The 21,550-nt window shown below is 42.4% G+C and overlaps 1 protein-coding gene across 8 annotated transcripts in view; it reads left to right on the top strand.

Moving 5' to 3' along the window:
* Positions 1 to 21,550, top strand: part of ADAMTS3 (ADAM metallopeptidase with thrombospondin type 1 motif 3) — a 98,484-nt gene that overhangs the window by 9,241 nt on the left and 67,693 nt on the right. For 4 of the 8 annotated variants that reach the window (XM_027698435.1, XM_027698437.1, XM_027698436.1 and 1 more), the window contains 5 exons: positions 1,902 to 2,078; positions 3,098 to 3,161; positions 4,865 to 4,966; positions 10,065 to 10,197; positions 21,218 to 21,337. The gene's annotated coding sequence lies outside the window, so the exon portion shown is untranslated. Of the gene's footprint in view, positions 1 to 1,901; positions 2,079 to 3,097; positions 3,250 to 4,864; positions 4,967 to 10,064; positions 10,198 to 19,439; positions 19,569 to 21,217; positions 21,338 to 21,550 lie in introns of those variants that run through there. The other 4 variants (XM_027698438.1, XM_027698440.1, XM_027698439.1 and 1 more) reach the window with 4 other exon arrangements.

The following is a 21,550-nucleotide window of genomic DNA, read 5'->3' as shown; positions in this document are numbered from 1 at the left end:
CAGCATCTCCTTTCCTGATACCCCAAGTCTTTGGGGTTTTGCTGTGCCTGGGAGACATTTCTACACAGAATCCCTTAATTTGGACTGGTTCTTTTATGAAAATGATGGCAAACCTGCAGGCTGCCTGCAGTCCGGATTTTCTCTGGCATTCTTCCTGTTGGTCCTGGAGAAGCAGGAGCTGGGATGGCAGATCAGATATGGACAGAGTGTTGTCTGCCCCTCATGAGTGTTTCCTCAGCCCCTCACGGCTTCAGGATATTTGCAAAGATGCTCTGACATGTCTTACAGTAAGTTTACAATCTTACCCTCCCTAAAAAACGGCTTTCCCTCAGTTTAGAACATATTCCCTTCTGGATTCTCATTTGAGAAAGGTTTTAGCATTCAGAGTAATCGATAACCTTTCCTGCATGTGGGCATTGCTGTGGCAAATTTAATAGGAAATGAGATCCTTAGCAGAAGGTTTGGTGGGATGTCGTTCAAACCTGGCATGATCTAACTAATTGTTTGATTTGTCAAGGTTTTATAATTTCTACAGAGCCTTATTAAAACCCATGACCAACATCTTGCTTTCATTCCTCATAGGTCTGTTCAAAAAGTCTGTGGTCCTTTTCTGCATTTCTACTAAGGATAAAATGGGTTAATCTGTCTGCACTTAACAGACAATTTACATTGATTTTAGCATTTAAAGGCAACAGGAAGTGACAAAACCCAAATACAACAAAAATCCTGGTATTTTGAAGTTTAATCAACACATTTTCAGATTTTTAGCCTATTTTTTTGCACATTTTATTCAGATCATCTACATTTTGCTATTGATGAGAAGCCTGTTTCAATAAAACGTTGTTTAAAAATAGGTTTACTGGATGGAGCAGGAATATCTAATGTCAGGTGAGTGAGGGCAGAGTTTGTATCCCATTATATTTACATGTTTTGGTGATGGGCAAACTTAAAATCGTGTGGATTGAGGCTGGTTTTGGACTCTGTTCCCTGCCATTTGGCTGCCTGAGCAGCACAATGTGGATTGAAATACCCAGGGACCTGTCCTAGGCAGAGCAGAACTGTGTTGCCTGGAGATTAAAACACACCCAGGAAACACAAGGTTTTTAGGTGACTTCATAAAAAAATACACAGAGTAGGTTTTTCAAGTTGTTTTTTAAATGCATTCAGCCCTCTGCATCCTCCCCAGCAATGACACTGGAACATTCCTTTAGCTATTACATGAGGCAGAATCTCCTTTCCAAAGTGTTGGAATGTGCAGTCAGTCCAGACATCTGATGGCTGGAAAAAAATAGCAGGGGCACTGTGCAAATTTTATTATTTTTATTAAAATCAAAATGCTCTGGGTTTGTAGCCTCCAAAGCACTTGGACTCCCTGCGATGAGCAGATAATTTGTAATTAAGGAAAGATATTTATGCAGATTCCATTGGAATGAAAACACACAAATGTTTTGATGTAGACTGCAAGAAGAGTTCACAGCCCATATAAAATTCTTGTGAAATACTGAAGTAAAAACCCTTTCCCTGGTGCTCTTTGAGCGTGTCAGCCATCAAGAGGTTGATATAATATAAAATACTATGTTAACACAGTGAAACCCAGTTATTAAAATAGGATTAAGGATACTCTGCTTGAAGACTGAGGCATTCTGCTTTGGTTTTTTTTGGTCACTGGACAATTCCAGGATTTCAGGGTTAATTCCAAATGTCATATTTTGCCACTACTCATTGACGGTTGCAAATAGCTACGCTAAAAAAAAAGGAAAAAGAGAACAAAAGAGGTTTCAGATATCCCAGCCCATTCCAGGAAAGCCTGCCAAGTCTCCAGAAAACTGAACTTAGTAAGTGAGACTATTAAAATCACAACTTTTTATAGAATTTTCTTTTCATTACACTTTCATCCTCAGGTATTTAATAGCAAATGTTGCACATAGGACGTTGTTCACTTTCCAGGCTTTATCTGCAAGGTCACTGTTTGTGTGACTACAGCAATTCCACAGCGGATCCCACTCTCAAGGAACAGCAGTTGCATCCCTTTAAAACTTTGTCCAGGCACTTGGGAATGTGCAGGCAACTAGGTGTGGGTGAGCACATCTCCACACCAGGGGAACTGTGGGCTCTCCCAGGGCTGTTCCTCGTGGTACAGAATGTGGGGGAAGGCAGCAGTAAATCCGAGAGTTGCACATGGAGTGTGCCACACGTTGTTTTAATAGTGCTGAAACAAAGGGAACCAAACAGTTTTGGAAAACATTGTTCTTGCTCTGACTGCTGGGGCTTCAATTAATGCTTTCCTTTTATGGGAGAGGAGTGTGGGACAGGAAAGGAAACAGCCTCCTTAGGTACAGTAAATTTTGCCCTTTAGCAATTATCTCTGCAAGTTAAAGGTGAAGGAGTAGGCATTATTCCATCATAAATCCCAAAGCAGCAGTGTAAGAATAAAATGATTACCAAGTGGAGGAGAGGACGAGTGATCAGAGCATTGGACAGACACTCCAGTTTCTTGGATTCTCTCCTTCCTCTCAGTACATCAGTTAGTCCAGGAGCTTCCTTTGCCTGTTGATTGCCTCAGGTGAGGGGTGACTCACAGCTCCAGGCAATCCTGAAAATGTGGAACTCGTTCCCCCTGGAGTTATGAAATGGGGACGGGCTCCTCTTTTTTACAGTGGAAAAGCGTGAAATCGCAGCCACATTGGCTGGAGTTGTTCCTCGTTGAACACTTACTCTTCCATGTTGTTTTACTGTTTGCTCCATCCCATTTTTATGGGCCCCAGCCTTATGGATTTTGCAGTTAACTGTTTGAAAAGAGGCAGAAGTGATTTGCCAGCAGTGGACCTTTCTCCCACTAATGCTAGGGTGATGTTTGTTTTATAATGCATGTGGGCATAGTGGGAAATGTAAATGTGTTAAGTTTTACTGTCTCAACTAAAAAGAAAATTAAAACAACCATATTCTGATGCTCGTCATTCTTTGCAATAAAAACTCACATTTCTGTACACTTCGTTCACCTTGGTCTGTGCCTGCTATCTTCAACTTATTAATCACAAAAAGTTTCCTGAATCAGCTTTGCTCTACCGTTAACTGGAAAATTTGTTTGATTTTGCAGAGGTTTGCACAGTGAAATTCTTCTCTGAGCGGCCCCTTTTCTCAAGGAAGCTCCAAGAAAGCAGGTGGGTGTGACAACATTGCTTTGGATGAGGCTTGGAGCAACCTGTTCTGATGGAAGGTTCCCTGTCCATGGCACCTTTGTGAAACCAGGTGATCCTTACAATCCCACTCCAAACCATTGGGGATTCTGTGATTCTGTTTAAATGTTCCCTGTCTATTGCTCACCACCTTTCCCATATGCTTTGAAACCCAGTTGGTGTGTAACAACCTCCACAACTCTAATCTCCAATTCAGGATAATCCCAGGGTGCAAAAAATCCAGTGGAGACCATGACTGTGCTGGGGCACTACTAAATAAGTTATTCCAAGGGCAGGCAGTCAACCGATTGTCCAGTGGGAATGAAGGGAGGGAGCGGGAAGCTGGGCAGTTTTGATTTAAATGTCAGATTGTTTTGAAGCGCCGTGTGTGCAGTATGTAGGTCAGGGCTGAAGGGACAGACTGGATCTGCAGAGGTGCTGAGAATGATTAATTTCCCTGGGCAGAATTCCCCGAGTTTTTTTTCCCTGTGTGCTCAAGTCAAGCTGCACATTCTCATGGACGACGGGCTCAGGTTTCGGACCGTCTGCCCAAAGGGGAAATTTATCCTGGCAGCTGCTGAAAGGGGAACTCTTGTGGATTGGCACCAGTTTGTGCATTAAAAGAATGATTTTTTTTTTTTGCTGTGTTTCGGGGAGCTTTTCAAGGATGGCTTGTTTACATTAGCAGCGACGAGAGGTGATATTGGGGTGCTTTCCAGCAGGCACCACGGAAGGGGTGGATCAGGCCCCTCTCGCTGCCCTGAATAAGCACTACCTGTGTTCCTGTGGAAAATTGTGCTAGAGAGGGACTGGTTCTGTGGGGATGGGCTGACTGTCCACTTGGTCCGAAGTGTTTTCAGTCATTAGCCCTTAGTTTGCCACCCAGCTCCAGTCTATATTGCCAAACGAGATGCTAATGAAGTACCATTGTTTTAAACACAATAAAATCCAGCCTCAAGGAATACTTAGGGAAGACTTAAAATCTCACTAATGCTCCTTTATATGAGCATGAGCCCTTCTGTCCTGTGATCCCACATAGTTTGAACTTCTCTCTACAACAAAACATTTAAAAACTCGGCTGACAGGAAGTTTTGGATGACAGTAGAACAAAGTCTGGAGAAATAACCTGATATTCTGAGATACTAGCTTTAAATATTCTCAACTACTGACTTTAATTAGCAACTTATTGTTTACTTTTTTGGCACTTTGGTGTTCCCCTACACAGGAACAGATTTTTCAGACAGGTTCTGTGACTGTTGCACAGTGCATCTGCTTGTGCTTCACACAGGTCATAGTGGTCCTGAAATTGTCCAAAGGAACGTGTCTGGAGGGCCTGGGTTTTGCTGGGATTGCCGGGATGCCTGAACACAAGCCCTGCCTTTGCCCCTGCTCACTCTATTGTCACAGAGTCCCTGAGAGATGAGAAGCAGGTGGAGGGATGCGCATTATACCCTGAATATTCTGTGCTGCAAGGGTGGTTATAAGATAGGTTTGTAATTAAATAATCATCTCAGCCATATTTCCTAACACAATTTTCTCCAACACTTCTCCTGGTACATACACACGTAACCTGTGCGTATCCTCGGAGTAGAGCTTCATCATTGGAAAGGAGGCTTGCAAACAGTGCTGTTTACTGCATCAAATGTGTTTTCCTGGAATCCTGATGGATTGATTTCTTGCCTCTGCAGTTTTTTCTGGAAGCTGCCCCATGGTGGAGTTGTGCCTTCTGGGTCAGAGATGAAAGGAGCTGGCCTGTAACCTTATGAAACCGAAACCCTTTTTTTCCGAAGGTACAGTAAAATTTTAGCTCTTGTGTTGAAATGCAGTTTTGCCTGCTCAGTAAAGCCTATTAATTCATATTTTTGCAGCAAAGAGACTACTTGGATTCTTTGTTGCTGGACACTTCTGGTTGCTGCTGGGTTTTTGAGTCTAAGTCAAAAATACTCTGTTTTAATTTTGACCTCTTTTTCATGGATCATGAAAAAAACCATGTCTGGCATTCTGTTTGTGCGTAACTGTATAATTTCCAAATAATTTCTTCTGACCCAGTAGAGTCCTGTATATGGGACAAAACCTGTTAAAGATACTTAAAGAAGTTTTACATTGAGAACTGTCAGGTTTTTTCAGACCTACCTTTAAAAGTTTGTCACTCTGCTGACAGGTCTTGGGGTCTGACACATTTCCAGTATTTATGGTGGGAAATGGCATCGTAGCATTAAGATAAATTCTTCAATCCTGAAGCAGAGCTTGGAAGCAAAGTGACAGGGAAATATACTGGGAAATGGCTGAGTTTTATATGTTTTTGTCACCGCTCAAATCACACCCAAGTCCAAGTGCTTTCTGATTTTCAAGCAGAAATTTCAAAAGCCTGCAATGTGCTTTAAAATTCCAGATTTCAGCTGAAACTCAAACTATTAAACCAGTGTAAAAGAATCTGTGCTGGAGAGGTTTCCAGCCAGCTTGAAACACAACCAATACTGGAATTTTTGAAAAATCTGATCTTGCAAAACTGCTCTGTGTGTTTCCAGGCCATTAAAGTCTGGACAATCTAAGATAAGCAACTAAACTCCATGGATTTCTTGCAGCTAAATCTGGCTTGCAGGGAGTCACACCACAGACAAACCTCCCATCTTAGAGGCTTGTAGAGACAAAAAATCCACAAACCCCAAAGTTGTTTAAAAGCACTTCATCTGGTTTGAAATAATTGGCTTTTTTCAATTAAGAATTTCCCTTTTTTCCCCCCATGTTTTGGATGGAGAAATTTTGTTGTTCTTAGTTGTATTTGTACGTGAATTTAACAGCTATAAATTAAGACTTTTTTTTTCTAAAACCACAAAACAAATTGAACTTGATTATTTTCAGAAATACCAGAATTTCTGGAACTATATTCAGAAATACAAAACTGGTTCATTTTTCTGGGATTTGAGTCTCCTCCTACCAAATTAAAAGGGAAAGAATTCTCCCAGAAAGTACAGACATGTCCATTTTCCAGGCAGACCTGTAATCACTTTAATCACTTCAGGCTTTGAGTGCAGGTTATCAGGGAGGAAATGACTTTTTCTCAGCAGTGACTGACATTCCCACAAAATGTCCAGGTTTTTTTTCCATGTTTAGGAGAAGAGGCTGAAAGGCAACATTGTGATAATCTTTTCTGATTTGCTGTTCCATTAAAAGAGGTAAAAGTGGTCCTGGATCTCACAATTTGGGAGATGGAAGTCTTCTAAGAACAGGATGCAATGTGCCAGCTGCTTCCTTATGGAATTGTCAGGAGAAGCAGAAGGAAGGCTCTTCTTTTATTGTGTTAGGTGGTTGGCTGAGTTGGGTTTTTTATTAGTTGGTTGGGTTTTTAATTCATCCAGGTTTTTCCTTCATCTCCCTCTGTTACAACCCGCTGGAGTTCCTGGAAAGGGGTAGCAGTGTGGAGGCAAATCTGAGGAAAAACGGGTTTAATTTGTGAACTTTTCCAATCTCTCGTAGTCTCTCCATACAGAAACTTAAACATTTTACAATTACATTTGCCCATCTTTTGGGGTTAGAATGGGAACATTCACCACATCCTCTGAATGAACACCAGGAGTTGGAAAGGTCCCAGATTTAGGGAGGTGAGTGCTTCTGCAGGTGTGCTGGGTTTTTTTGTCTGCCAGCAGCCATAAGAGCAAATCAAACCAATTTAAATCTGACTCTTCTCTTGCTTTGGGATCAGAAGACATTCCCTGAAATGCTTGAGGAGCTGCATCCAGACAAATCAGGGAGCTTTGGACAGTGTTGCTGCTTGGAGAATCCCTGGGAACCCTCACCTGGCAGAGCTCACCCCACTCTGAGCACCTTGTTTGCTTGAGTCTTTCTGAAGTTCACAGTCACAGGAACAAGGCAAAATAGCAGTTTGTCGTGCCCATGTCAATTAAGGAATAGAGGAATTAACAGGGTCTAATATTTCTGCTAATTTTGACAACATATATCAGAACTTGGAGAGTTCAATTCCGACTCTAAATTTGATTAACCATTTTTCTCACTTCTTTCCACAAAGGAATACAGAGCATCCTGATTTCATCTGAACTGGCTTGTTGTAAATTAAATTTCTCCTTCTGCAGGGAATCCACATCCTAAGTTCCCCTGTGTGAAATAAATTTTTCTTAGGAAACAAAGCATGTTTTTTCAATTCTTGCCCCCTCGGTACGTGATCAGATGGTCTTCAGGACTGCAGCAAAGGTATGTGAGCACAGTGGGCTACCTCTGAGGCAAGGCATGCCAGGGTTAAGATGGAGTGGCAAACACAGATTCAGAAATGTGCTGGTGAACACAGGGAATCCTGCAAATAATGAGGTTATTAAGTCCCACAGATATTAAGTATTTATTTTGCATTTTTTGCTTTAAAAGGAGAAAAAAAGTCAGCATGAAAGCAATGTCATTTTGAATGATGGATCTTGTAGTCCTCAAAAGAGTAACCACTTCAGTTTAGCCAGAAAAAAGTAAATATTTCCTCCTAAGGACTGGGTTCTTGAGATACTCATCAGTGTGTGCAAGAATATTACATCACTGTCCTTTGGGAATATCCATTTCCATCTTTTTCTGCCCCATTCTGTAAAACACTCTGTGAGAATGAATCAGTTCCCTGAATGAAATCTCGTTTTCTCTGACCTTTTCCACTACATACCCAGAGGAGAATTAAGCAGAACAGAGGAAATGAAGTTATACTTTTATATTTTAAAAATTATTAAGGCTTCTGCATCTGGGCGTGTTTATTCCCAGTCTGGAGAGTGGTGCTGGATTTTGGAGGAACTATGTCCCAGGTTTCCATATGTGTGGCAGTTGGATGGCAGACAGGAAGGGGCTTTATGTTTTGGTACCTTAAATGACAGGTTTGTCCTTGTCCTTGGGAAGCCCAAGGCCTTGATGGCAGAGATTCCTGTTGGATCCTGTTGTATGTTCTTCTGGAGCTGCTCAGCATCCCTAGCCAAAGTTTGCCTTGGAATAATCTCACTGAACTCATTCCCCTGTTGATCCCAGGGATGTTACTGATGCCAAGGGTGTGTTTCCAGTGCTGTTTATCCCTTTTAGTTGGAATCTTCATTTTCAAAAGGAAATCTGTCCAGTATCTGTTGAAAGGAAATACGATGTGGTCAGGAATGGTCATTCCTTCCTACAGCTTCCAATCCACTGTTCCCTCTGATGGATTTATACCTGGTAGAGGCCATGGAAAGCAAAGCAGTGAGGTTTCACCTTCTGTAGGAGCTCAGAAGGAACTGCTGCTGGGTTTGCTTAAAGCCAGGCTGCTTCAAGTCATAGAATCATAAAATAATTTGGGTCGGGAGGGACCTTAAAGCCCCTCTTGTTCCAAGGTCTTGCCCTGGGTGGGGGCACCTTCCACTAGACCAGGTTGCTCCAAGTCAAAAATAAAGAGCTTATAGCATGGGTTTCCTTGGAGAACTGGGGACCTCCATAAGCCACATGGAACTGGTAGCACTGCCATAGCGTTTCACTCATTTTCTGCACTGCTGGCACAAAATCTCCCTTTATAAAGAGCAGATGTTTTTGCTATTAAGACGCCCTTTTTCACCATGTTTAGCATTCAGATGTTCCTGTGGTTGGAGTCAGATAATGGCTCTTTTTTTGTTGGATTTTGGGTTTTTTTTAAGAACTGGCCTTTAACCAAACCTCACTGCAAGAAATGTTTCTGTACTGGATGAAGAGAGGAGTAAGTCAGGCTCTTTGTCTACTTTGGGAAGTATTATTGGAATATGATAGTAAGTTGTTCCTGGTGACTTCTGAATGTAGGTAGCCTGGGGATGTGGTAGGTCTGAGCCTGAGCAGGACCACAGCTCTGCCAGGATTATAGAGAAAACCTGTCTTCACCTCTTCCATTCTTAAAGCTCTATCTGCATGAAAAGGGAACTGTTATTTACAGGGGTTCAAACAGAAACTACTAAGGCCCATCCCTTCTCCTGTAGTACTCTGGATTTTGGCAACATGACATGTCATTTCTGATATTACTGCAGAGATTCAGCAAATCCCCAAACTTGGCTGAAGGATGTGTGACCAATCTTTAATCCACTTTATAGACACTCCACAAGAAAGTGTATCCATGTTGCCCCGGACATTCCAGCTGCTCCATGGAAAATGTAATTCTAAGGCTTATGGCAGATTTTAAGCTATTTTTATATTTGTTACAGATATTTTATCAAGCTATAATTTAGGAACTGCCTCTGGATTAAATTTATTCAGTGAGAAATCATGCTGGAAATTGCTGGTGAACAAGATTTCTCACAACTCCTGGTTTTGACAGCCTTGGAAGCATAACAGGAGTAGCCTTTCTGGTTTCCTACATTCCTTCGGGCTTCAAAGGGGCTTTCTGTCATTTTGGTTTGGCTTTTCAGGAGAACATGAACTCTGGTCTTAATTCATTTGAACTTTGTGTACATCCTCAGAGTGGGTTCTGTTGGAGAGAGCTTGGAGAATTTCGATTCAGTGAAACCTCTTTTATCTCTCTTTTTAAGTTCATACAGGAATAATGCTGAATAAGGCTAAATTCATTGTTTATGGAGCAGGCTCCAAAGGTCCCTCTGAACTTGCATTATTTCTGGAGCTGTAAGGTACAAGGTATTCTCTGAAGGTTGTGGTGGGGGATAGGTGTGAGCAGAGGCCAGGGCAGAGCAGCAGTACAAAAAAGAAGGCAGAGTCTATCTCAAAAACGGGAGAGCAGCAGCCTATGGAAGCTGTTCTGGCCTCAAGTAAGAGGATAAACCTATAAAGCCCAAGAAAACTAGGCATTGTTTCCTTAGGAAGGTTTGTTTAACTGATAGACTTAATTTGCCAATGGTTATCTTTAAATTAGAATTACAATCCTTTGCCTGATTGCTTCAAGATGTACTGTTTTTTTTTTCCTGAAAGGACTCTTAAATCCCAGGAGAATCCCGTTAAACATCTGTTCTGGCTACACAAGGGTGGCTTCAGTGATACTGTGATTAGAGGTGGCTCCTTGATTAATCCTTGGTCCACCTGGGGACACCTTTAATGGAAGCAAGTAAGTGCATCCAGTAAGTGAAATAAATGTGTCCATGATGTGCTGAAATGGGAGTCAGGGCTTGTTTTCCCAGCAAAATTTATCACTCATCAAAGCCTCGATTTGCAAAGCTTGGAATGCACATACAGGTATTGAACTTGTCATAAGGGTCACGTTAAGCAGGCAAGCATTATCTTTGAGGCAAAGCATAGTAAAGATACAGCATAAAAGCAAATGTAAATATTTTATGTGTATTATTTGTTTGATTTATTATCTACATATTATGGGGGTTTATATATTTGTATACAATTTATATATAGTATCTATATAATTATCTAACTTCTTTCATGTGTAATCTTGTGAAATCATCACAGATTAAATTCATGGTGTGGTGTAACTGCAATGAATCATGTGCATCCAGTGAACATTATTTTAACTACCTTTTTTTTTATGCCCAAATCCTCAGTCCTGATCTAATCCTACTCTATCAAAGGTGGCAGCCTGTTTGCCACAAGTTTGAGTGACAGTTGTTGTAAATTTGTGTGACCTTGTGTATTCTTCCTTACACCTTTTACAAGAAGGTTCTGACCGTTTTGTTAAGTGCATGGTCCTGCTGATGTTTAAAATGCCAGCCTGGCATTATTTAGCAGACTGAGCTCTTGTTGGAATTCAGTGGAAAACTAGGATTCTGAGTCCTGGACGATTATGGATGAGAGCTGGATGTAGCAGCTCCACCTCTGGGCAGGCAGGTCAGGTCTGAGCCCCCTCAGTTCCTGTGGCTCAATCTACAGATTGATCTGAATGTCTGTCACTTTTCTGCTTTGCTAGAGGAATGGGTGCAGCTCAGGGATTCCAGGGAAGTACCAGATTATCTCTGCTAATGCCAGTGGCCAGTTTCTAGAATAAAGAAAGAAAAATAATACTGCAATCTTACTTGATTGTGCTGATGGGATGGTGGTTGTGATGATGGGATGGTGACAAAGGAGTTGGTGAGTCGGTGACTTCCTTTTCTATTGGAGATGCCATTTAGGATTGAGTTTGGGAAAGGAGGGAATTCTTAACTAGTGGCTGCATCCTCTGTGCAGGGAAGCTGGGCTGGGCCATGAAACACCGAGTTCATATTCCAGCCTGCTCCCTGATCATTAAACACACACGAGGAGCTGGGACAGATGAGCCACATTCCACGTTTTCAAAGCATATTTCAGAATTAATTGTGCTGACAACATTTTAGAAAGAGCAGCTCCAGACTCTTTTCTCTTTGGCAACAGTGGCTTCTGGCTGCTGTCAGGCAGATGAACATGTTTCTCTGGGTTTATTATTTTGGGTTTGGCTCACATGCTCACTGTAAGATGACTGGGGGCACAGGGGAGCGTTACCTACGTTCATTAACCAGCCTTCAGATACTTGCAGCAGTCAACAGCTTTTTACCTGAGTGCCTGTGGGTTTGGGAGGGGGAATAGCACTCGGGCTAGATAAGGAGAGGTGGGAGGGAAGCCTGGAACAGGATCCAGGCTGTGTTGTTGTTTGTGGCCAGTAGAGATGGCTGTCAGGGATCCAGAGGGCTGAGGTCTGGTCTGTGGAGGATTCCAGTGTGGTTTAGTCTAGACTAAACATTTTTGGATGCACTGAGTCTATCACTCTTGCTCAGACTCCCCTGCCAGGGACTAATTGGAGCTGATGATTGCCTGCCCATGAGACTTGCGAATTCCATTTGGAAGGTGCTTTTTTTTTTTGTTCTTTTCCTTGTTTCAAAAGCATTTTACAGGTTTTGGCAAGAGGCTATTTTTGGCTCTAAAATGACGAAAAATATTTTCAGCACAGATTTAGGCATAACTGTTAATAGTCTCCAGATTCTTTCATTTAAAAATTATGCCAATTACAAACAAACAAAAATCCACCCCTCTCTCCAATTTAGCTAGCCAAATTTACTTTCTGTTCCTTTCTTTTCAGCCTATAAAAGCTCTTTCCTTCAGGCCTTGAAATGCAGAATGCATTGCTTCATCCTGGTTTTGATGGAGGTCCATTATATGTTTCTCATACAAAATTTGCATGTTGTGGTAGGATTTCCAAAGTATTCCCCCTCAGCCTTGTGTTTCTGTAGTTGGAGTCAATGGGATCAGTGGTAGGCTGACTCTGGGCACCTGGGAAATCTCATTCTTGCTCAGACAGTTTGGTTTTTGTTCATTCATATCTTATAAAACACTTTACCTGGATGGGCTTCGAATGCTTTTACTTCATTCTGAGTTTTCAACATATGTTACTTGACAGTGAGAGCAAAAGGAAGGTGATATATAGTGTAATATAATTAATTTTAGGAATTTCTTTCAAATCTTATGAGGAGTTTTGAAGCATCTCCTCACCCCATGTCCAACCTTAAGGGTAGACATTTTAATAGTAGCCAATGAAACAAAGAGTTTTTTGGAGGAGAGATATCAAAAGCCAATAATTATTAAAATTAAGGGGATTTTTTTTATAAACTCTTTTGTGTTTGTTTCCATAATGCTAATTCAGAAACAAAGGGATTTTGTAAAAGCCATGAAGTCCTTCATAATGCAGTTTTACTCCGTGTACATTTCCATATTCTTTTAAAATCAAAACCAGATCTAGAAGTAGCGGCAAGGGATCTGCAGAACTGGTGAAAACCAGAAACTTTGCAAAGGAAGGCGACCTTATCACATAAAGATCTTCAGGCTGCTGCCTCATGAGACGGTGTTTATAAGCATAAATAGGGATTGGAATCAGCATAAGGCTGTGATTGGGATGAGATGAAAAGCTACTACTTCTCAAAAATCCACCTGAAGCAGGGCAGAGTTTGAGGGCCTGAAGTTAAAAGATCCACTAATCACCCTTGCATATGTTGCTGTAAGAATCAGATAAGTATTGTCTTCTCTGTGTGTGGTGAAGGTAATTTCAGTATTTCTCTGGAAGTCCCAGCTCAGCTGTCTGGCTGGATGGGAAGAAATGCAGACTCCCAGAAAAGTTCTCCTCACTTACTCATGGTTTTATAATTTCTATGGTAAAACCTGTTTTGTGATGAGTCAGGCAGTTCTGGCTCCTGTTTTGTGGGATAAAACTCCTGACATCCTGTATTCCTCCTGTCCCAGTAGCAGCCCTAGAAATCGTGAGATCTTCCAAGCTCATTCCAGCTCTCAGTAGAGCAGCCTGGCTCTTGCAAAGAAATCTTCTCCTGGAGGGTCATATTCCTGCTTTACCCCTGCCTTGTCTGTGCCCTCTCATTCCTTGGAAAGACTTCTGAGGAAGTGGCAGCTGACTGACCCTAACAGGATCATAGGAATTGGACTCCTTGATGTTCCTCCTATAGATGAGGGAAATAGCTGACTGTAGGTACACACAGAGAAGAAATGAGCTGCAGTGAGAAATGCTAATTCCAGTTCTAGACTGTCATAGTCAGTCCAGGTGAAAGTCAAGGTAAAAGGCTTTTGTAATTAAATTTTTTTTAAGAGTCCAAGGCTGGTCTTTAAATAAAGCATTTGCACTCACTTGTAGGAGCTTAAGCCAGTTGTGTGCCCTCTAATTACATCAGCCCAGGAATGGGGGTGTGGGAACAGCACCAAGTACTACAGGAGCTGCCAAGAGTGATTTCTTCCAAGCATCCATGCGGAATGTCAGCCTGTGCTGAAGTCAGGGTGTATTTTAGCAGTAATGCTTTCACTCTCTGCCTTGGGGTTAGTTCAGTCATGGCCTTGTCACAGGCAAAGTGGAAAATGCTGGAGGAATGCCACGTTAAAATACATAATGCCAGGATGGGAAATATTGGGCTCTTACATTGTTGTAAAAATGAGGATATGAAAGACCTAAAACAAGGGCACAATGACCCATTTCATCTCAAATAGTAGAAACCGTGAGACAAATAATATATATTAGCATCACTCCATTAAATCAATGAATTTGTCTTGATTTAGACCAGCTTATTGTCAGAGCACATTTCTTATACTAAGGCAAACTGTACTTAGGAGATGTGCAAAGGATTTTCTCTTCAAGAAACCTGGGATTCAAAAGAAGCAATAAAAAGTATAAGAGGCCTTGTCACATAGTTTGAATTTACCTGGCCAGTAGCCAGTAGCCAGCAGCTACAAATCAGAGGTTTGATTTGTATCCCAGCAGGTCACTGCAGACCAGAGCATTTGTGCTAAAATGTGCTTAACTTTGTTAAAAGGCAGCACAGACAGACAGTGTGTGACCAGTTATCAATTTTAAGAGAATTCCCCCAAGTTGTCAAGAAAACTTCTGCATGCATCCACGTGGCCTGTTTTGCTCTCTCCTAATAGATTTTTTGTTTTTACTGTAATTAAATGCATTACCTAGTCTTAATTCTTTCCAAATGGCAAAAAGAGGGCATTTTGCATCATCATAATAAAAGCTGAAATGCATTGTAACGGAATTAACCCATTTATTAGAAAAAGGGTTTAAAAATCGATCAATATAATTATTTTAACTAAGTCCATAAAGGATAAACAGTGTTCCTTGGCTCAGGTGATGCAGGTGGTGAACAATCTTACAAACCTATAACAAGCTTTTTCTCTTACCTCAGAATAAGTCCAAGAGTAATCTCTCTTTTTTTTTTTTTAAATGCTCAGCACATTAGTTGTTTATTGTTACTTCTTGGTTTATCTCTGTCTTTAGCGTTAGAATTCCTTCAGAGTTTTGCCCTGGTTTCCACAGGAGCAGGATTAAACCTGCTAAAAGCCAGCAGTGGCATGAAAAAAGAGTGCCAGGCAGGCATTAGCCTCTTGGGAAAAGGAATTCCAGTAAGGAGCACTACCTCTCAGAGTATCCTAAAGCCTTCCTTGAAATTGGAAAGTTGTAATTTTAAACTGCTGCAACTGATGATGATCTTGGCACTGTCTCGGATGATCAGCTCCCCACAGGCTCTTCTTCATCCTTCTGGCTGTGACTTGATTAAATGGATGGATTCTAAAGGGAAAGCTCAGCAAACCACCTTTTGAGCTGTATTTATAGCATGGTGTTTTTCCAGAAACCAACTGGTGATAATTAATAGATAGCAGCAGCAGTGTGCTTCATTTTCACAGAGCAATAACTCCTCTCAGAAGCAGCCCAAATTTCAGGCCGATGACGGCATTATTGGGTGGCAAATGGAGGTGTCGGTTCTGTTGCACCTCTCAGACTGGGAGGGAAGTCATTTAGTGCTCACAGCAATCAGGAGTCATTAACATATTAATAGAGAGATAATATTTGCCTGTCTCTATCCCCGGCTGAGCTCTGATGCTCAGCCCACCCAGGCTCTGGTGATTGCTGCAGCCAAAGTCAAAATTCAGTCCCAAAGCGTGGCCAAGGGGTGTAAGAGTGACAAAATGAGTCAGAAAATCAAAAAACCAGTGAAACCTGAAGAGGCTACTGCTGTTCTGTTATCCTCTGCTGCAGGATTCAAACAGCGAGATTCAAACAGAGAGAGGAGTGAAGGAAAGGATGAAGCTCCAGTTTACCTGCCTGGTGTGGGAAGGATAAATGAATGGGATGCAAGTGATTAGATATAAAGTGATCAATGCTCCCTTTTGGATTCTTTCATCCTCTCACAGGTGACAAGAACAAAGACATACCTGAGAGAGTGCAGGGGGCTTTGAACAGATGCTGACTAAACATCTGTGGGATGTTGTGGAGCTGACCTCAGCATGGTGGAATGAAAGGAAACGCTGAGCTTGGGGTTTCTCAGGGAATGTTTGGTGGTTGCTGACCATGTCTGCACCACTGCCGTGTGGGGGACAGTTCACTCTCCTCTGAAGGGAATGTCTCAGTGACTTGTGCGGTGTCTGTGCTGCCTTTGCTCCATTTCACCAGCAGCCAACATGAGCAGAGGACGAGGAAAATCAGTTCTGTGAGTCAGCTTGGCCAGTTCTGAGTTTGTGTTGATCAGGGATACAAATTGTTGAATAAAAGTGATTTTGTGTTAATAGTGGGATGGGAGTTAATGTGTGGGACATGTGAGGCTTTTAGGAGAGCCGTAGGGATATGTTCCCTTGGGACAGAAGTCCCTTTCCATGTTATGTTGCAGAATGCTTATGTCACATGTGGGACAGTAAGAGCATGTTAATCTTCACCCCTTTCCATCCTCAGTCCTTGCAAAGGGAGACAGCTCTTGGCATCACTCTGGGCTCTGTACAGAGGGACATCCATTTTATGCTTTGTGCTTTTCTTGGGGAGAGAATAAATTTTGGGACTGTCACTGATTCCCTTTGTTCTGACTTGATTGGGGGGGATAGGACAGGGAAGGGTGACTTTTCTTTGAGATGACTAACCTAAGAAAAACAAACCCTGCTGGCACCAGAAAGGAGAGGAAATCAATGCCTGTCTGCTGTAAAGGAAGAGGCAGGAGCAGCAAAGCTGCCTCAGCAGCTCTGCCCCACCTCAGTCTCCAGTGCAATGTGCATTGATTGGGCTGTCTGCCTTTGGAACACTCCTTTGGCAATGCTTATGTGGTAAAATGGAGCTCAGTGGATGTGGAGGAGGTCAATGGATTTGAAAAAAATCCAGAACTTACTGAAGTTTGCTGGATTGAGGCCACGAGATGGATCTGTCAGTGTGTGTCAGGTATGAATTTTGCATTCAGTGGTTCATTTACTCTGGATAAATGGCAGCTAAACACAACTTAATGTTTCCAAGAGCAAACATTCTCCAGTTTAATGAGAGTGAGAAATTCTACTATTACCATTCATAGTCCAACCTTCCAGAAGTTTGATATTGCCCTATGTATACCCTGAGAGAAGGATCCTGTATTTCAGAGTCTTCATCATGGTACAGGAGCACCTAAGTTTGTTCTGCCACCTCTGTTTTCTTTTGGTGTGAAGTTGCTGAGATAATATCTGTGTTTAAGGGAAATGAAGTCAGAGTTAAGAAAATCCCAGCCCTAGGGGCTGTTCAGGCACTTGAATATATTCACTTTTACATCATTTCAGTAGGAGAACTTTGGGAAATGCCAGCTGTCTCTCTCTTAATTTTCTTTTTCTATGGACTCTCCATTTTGCATTGAGGTCCTCATCTTCCAAGGAAGTATCTCAGTCTTTTTTCATATTTCACTCTCTGCTTTGGTATTTCTGTTTCCCCTGCCATTCTCTGCTTATACTCTCTTCCTGGGGAAGTAGGAAGATTCAGGTGTTCATACCAGAAGAATTATTAGTGCTGTAGTTTCAGCTCTGAAATTTGCAGCTTTCCCTTGCTTTCCTTGAGCTGATGGAACCTTTTGTGTGGGAGCAGTGGCACGGATTTTCTGCACAGGTCACAGGGTAAGCAATTATTCTTAATACATCCAGAGTAAAATCCACAGTTGTATCATTGCAGCACAGCTCCCTGCAATTCCAGTAGGAACATCCAGCTGAAACGGATGGTGCTTTGCCAGGATGGAAAAGGAATCTTCCTTAGGACAACACTTCTACTTCTTCATCTGAAGTCGTGCCCTTTTTCTTTGTATTAGTACTGGTTTTTCAGCTTGTTGGTCTAACTCATTTTTTCTGAAGATCAGGAAGATTTCTGCATGGAGTGGTTATTTAAAATATTTTAATATATAAGACATACGGATCCAACTTGAGCCTCATTAAAAGATGTTTGCCAAAATTGGAAAGCCTTCGGAGGCCTATTAGAGTGAATTATCCTAATTAGAAGCATGAATTCTGTCTAACAGCTCAAACTGCTTCAGTGGATCTGGATTTTTTCCCAAAACCTGCCAAAATTTAAGGACCAATGTCTGTGTGGCTTCCCCATGCCTTGTAGCCAGGACAGAGAGCAGCCAAGTGCTGTCTCTGCCAGCTCTATATTCAGAGTATCATTGAAACAAAATGCTTAAGTAGCAGCAGAAACTGCTTTGGCTTTGCTGAGCATGTGTAAGATGTTTTTAGATAAGACTTCTCATTATTGCTGTGTACAGAAAGGACCTACTTTTCTCCCTGTAATAATTTTATACAGATGAGCAGTGGGAATTAAACCCCATATCTAGTCTCTGCTGTGAGCCACTCAGGAGCATGAAACACATGGAAATGAAGGTCCAAAGCACTCAGATTTGTCATTTTGAATGTAGTCTCCCCACTGTTCCTGGCCCAAGGTTTCAGGTAAATGTTCCCAAAGAAGAAGTCACTTTGTGTAAACTATCTCTACGTTGTCTGCTCTAATTATAAAAGCATCAAGGGGTGTTTTCTTCCCCATAAAATTCCCTGGCCTTACACTGCCAGATGTGGCCATAAGTCACACAGCTGTAAATCAGGCCAGTCCCTTTCTTCCTCTTGCTGAAACCTGCCATTCTCAGCTGCCCTTTGCTTTTGCTTTCCCCTCAGAATTAGAAGGTATTGTCACAATATGAACTGTCAATCTCCGGTTCTTACTCGGCTTTTCTGATGCTGATAAGCAGTTTGAAATGGTGATGTGTTACTGGCAGTGCTCACTTGGGGTTGGAACTGCCTGGAATGGTGCCCTGGAACCCATTCCCGAGGCACGGGAACCCTGGCCCCGGCCAGATGTGTGAGTCTTCTGGCACCTCCTGCCTTGCAAAATGAGGTAGGTTTGTGCCTCTCTGGTTTATGCTGTTTTACGTAGTGCACATGCTGATGGCATCCAGCTGGTGAGTTACTGTGATCCCGAGACCTATAAAGAGCTGGATATAAAAGCTGGAAAGGTAACTAATCCTTTTGAAACCAGGCACCCACTTCCAAGTTCAAGTGACTTTCCATGTCAGATTGCTGGATAGAGCAATTTTTCAATTCCAGATTTGACATGGAAGCCCCATTTCTTATTCTCTAAATTAGTTTTACTTCTTGATTAGCTCGTTCTGTGCAGAATATCCTTCTTCCTTGCTACCTCTGTGTTTTCTCCTGGGTAGCAATTTGCAAAGGGCTCATCTTAGAGCTCATTTTCACCTCTGAGTTGCTGGGAGTCTTCAGGGAACACCCACCTCCTCCAAAGGCGTAAGTCAGTGCAGGTTCTCTTGAATTCCGCCCATGCCAGCTGAGAATATTTGGATACTCGCTCCTTCCTGAAGAAAACAATCCTGGCAGCTACTTTAAACTTTTTATGTATTAGCCAGAAGTTGTGTTTGAATCTGGGATCACGTAGGAGACCTTTTTTGTAGGATACTCCCTTAGTTACATTTCTTTTGCCATATAATTTTTGCTAATAAACAGTATTATTCCTGCCCAGTAGCTATACTGTAGTAAATTATTACTGATTTTTCCTCTGGGACTGACATTTCCAGCAAAATGTGTCTGTTGCATTTTCTGTAAATGCTGTTTTACACAGAAGTTATTTATTTATGAAACCCTAAGGAGTTGATGGAGGGGTTTCTTCAATTCTATTTCATGCGGGAAATGCTGTCCTAAAAAATGGTGTCTCTGGAAGGGATGGAATCAAGCGATGTACAGGGAGGAGCAAAGGTGCAGATAAACGTAATAATGTCTTTAGATGGCTGTTTGAATGCGGCAGCTGCCAAGTAGGTTAAATAGCAGAATTTTGCAATGCAAAAGCTGCTTGAAGCTGATAATTATCGTGCCTTTGAGAAAGCAAAGTCCTCTCATTATAAATACGTAATGAACTATGATTCTCCATCTCACACAGAACTATCTGAGATGAAATCTTTTTCCAATTTGCATTGTTCAAACAATTATATCTGGCTGGGGTCAGGGTTTGGATAATGCATTCCCAGCCCCTGGGTTTATTCGCTGGCTCCAGGACCAGCCCACAATGTCAAACAGCCCAGAGAGGTTTCTCATTGTCTCTGTTTTGGCTGCTCTCAGCCGCGCTGCTCCTTCCTGCTGCAGTCTGAGCCGTGCCGCCGTCGGAGAAGCGCTTCTCCAGGCTGTGCCTTGCCTTGTTTCCTGAAGCTTTGCTTTCCAAACAGAAACATCCACTTAAAATGCAGAGGCTTCGTTTAAGCTGCATTCCTGGGAGTGATCCTCTTCCCAGTTCCAAGCAGTAACCACAGTTAAAGCAGGACCAGAGAGCTGGTGTGCGCAGCGAGGCGAGGCTCCGACAGCAACATCTGGATTTGTTAGGATGAGCTGGAGGCTTTGGGAGCAGCATTTGCTGTCTGTTGGGCGTTTTGGTCATGCTTTATCCTGTGCCTCGTGATGGGGTGGCCGAGAGAGCAGGGTGGGATGATAAGGAAGCTGAAGTATGGGGAGGGAGTAAAAAGGGCCTTTGCAAATGCAAATCCATGTCATTCCCAGCACCCCGAAGGTGCCCGAGGCAGTCGCCTCATTGTTAAGTCAAACGTGCTGCCTGAAATGCCGGATGGTTTCGGTTTGTGTGAGCCATTCAGAGGATGGAAAGCATGGAAATGAAGGTCCAAAGCAGTCGGAATTGTCATTTTGATTGTAGTCTCCCCACTGTTCCTGGCCTGAGGTTTGAGGTAAATGTTCCCAAATAACACAGTGGCTGTGTGTAAACTATCTCTACATTGCCTGCTTTAATTATAGAAGCATCAAGGGGTGTTTCCTGCCCCATTAAAAAAAAAACAAGTTTCATTTGAAGACCTCTTCCTCAAAGAAATAGGTGGAAGTTTTAAAATAAATTTCCTCCAGTCGTTTCAGTTGGGAAGAGGCTGTTTTCCTACACAGTTGTGCAGTGACAGCCCCCAGGGCACTGGTCCCCTTATCCCTGCTGGCAGTCAGAGCTCTAACATCACAAGGATGGGGCAGCAGTTCCTTCACTCTGAGTTTCCACGGGCATTAAATCCCTCAGGGAATTGGAGTGACCTCCTCAGGGTCACTTTTCTTTAGGTGCTGTGATGCCGCATAAATGTGAGCTGTCACCCGGTGCTGTTCCTACTGGTGACACCTCAGTTCTTCCCAGACCTGCACTGCCAATCCATTGTCTGTAGCTGCAGACAAATGAGCTGCCTCTGTGTTCCTGGAACTCCAAGCGACCTGGATGGCATTTGCTTTTATTCAGCAGCCTGTGCAGGTGAACTCCCAGTGAGTGTTCTCTTAAAAAAAAAAAGGGAACAGCAGCTGGCAAACTGCCCGGCACTGGAGGACACTTAAATCCTGTGCACCTTTAATTCCATTTTCTTTAAATTCTGCAGGGTTGTCACTTGTCCTGTGTTTTCATCCAGCACCTTGCACAGCAGAGGCACTGTCTGGGCTTGCAGCTTTCACCTCAGTGCTGATTTTGAGGATGGAGAATCACCTATTACCTTTCTCAGGTGAGGTTAAATGTCACTTCAAGTATGTTTGAGATCTTAAAGTAGATTTCTGATGAAGATGAGTTGGTTTTCTCTCTTGTGCTATATGTGCTTTAATGTGTCTAGAAGTGAGCATGTTTCCTCTTCTTAGAACACAGAATTCACAGATTACATCACTGAGTGACATTTTTTAAAGCTGATTTTGGTGTTCAGCAGTTTGTTTCTTTTCTCCGT

The sequence above is a fragment of the Neopelma chrysocephalum genome, unplaced genomic scaffold, assembly GCF_003984885.1.
Source record: "Neopelma chrysocephalum unplaced genomic scaffold, ASM398488v2 Primary Assembly neopelma1_128, whole genome shotgun sequence".
Classification (NCBI taxonomy): domain Eukaryota; kingdom Metazoa; phylum Chordata; class Aves; order Passeriformes; family Pipridae; genus Neopelma; species Neopelma chrysocephalum.
This window is presented reverse-complemented; position numbering and strand designations above follow the sequence as displayed.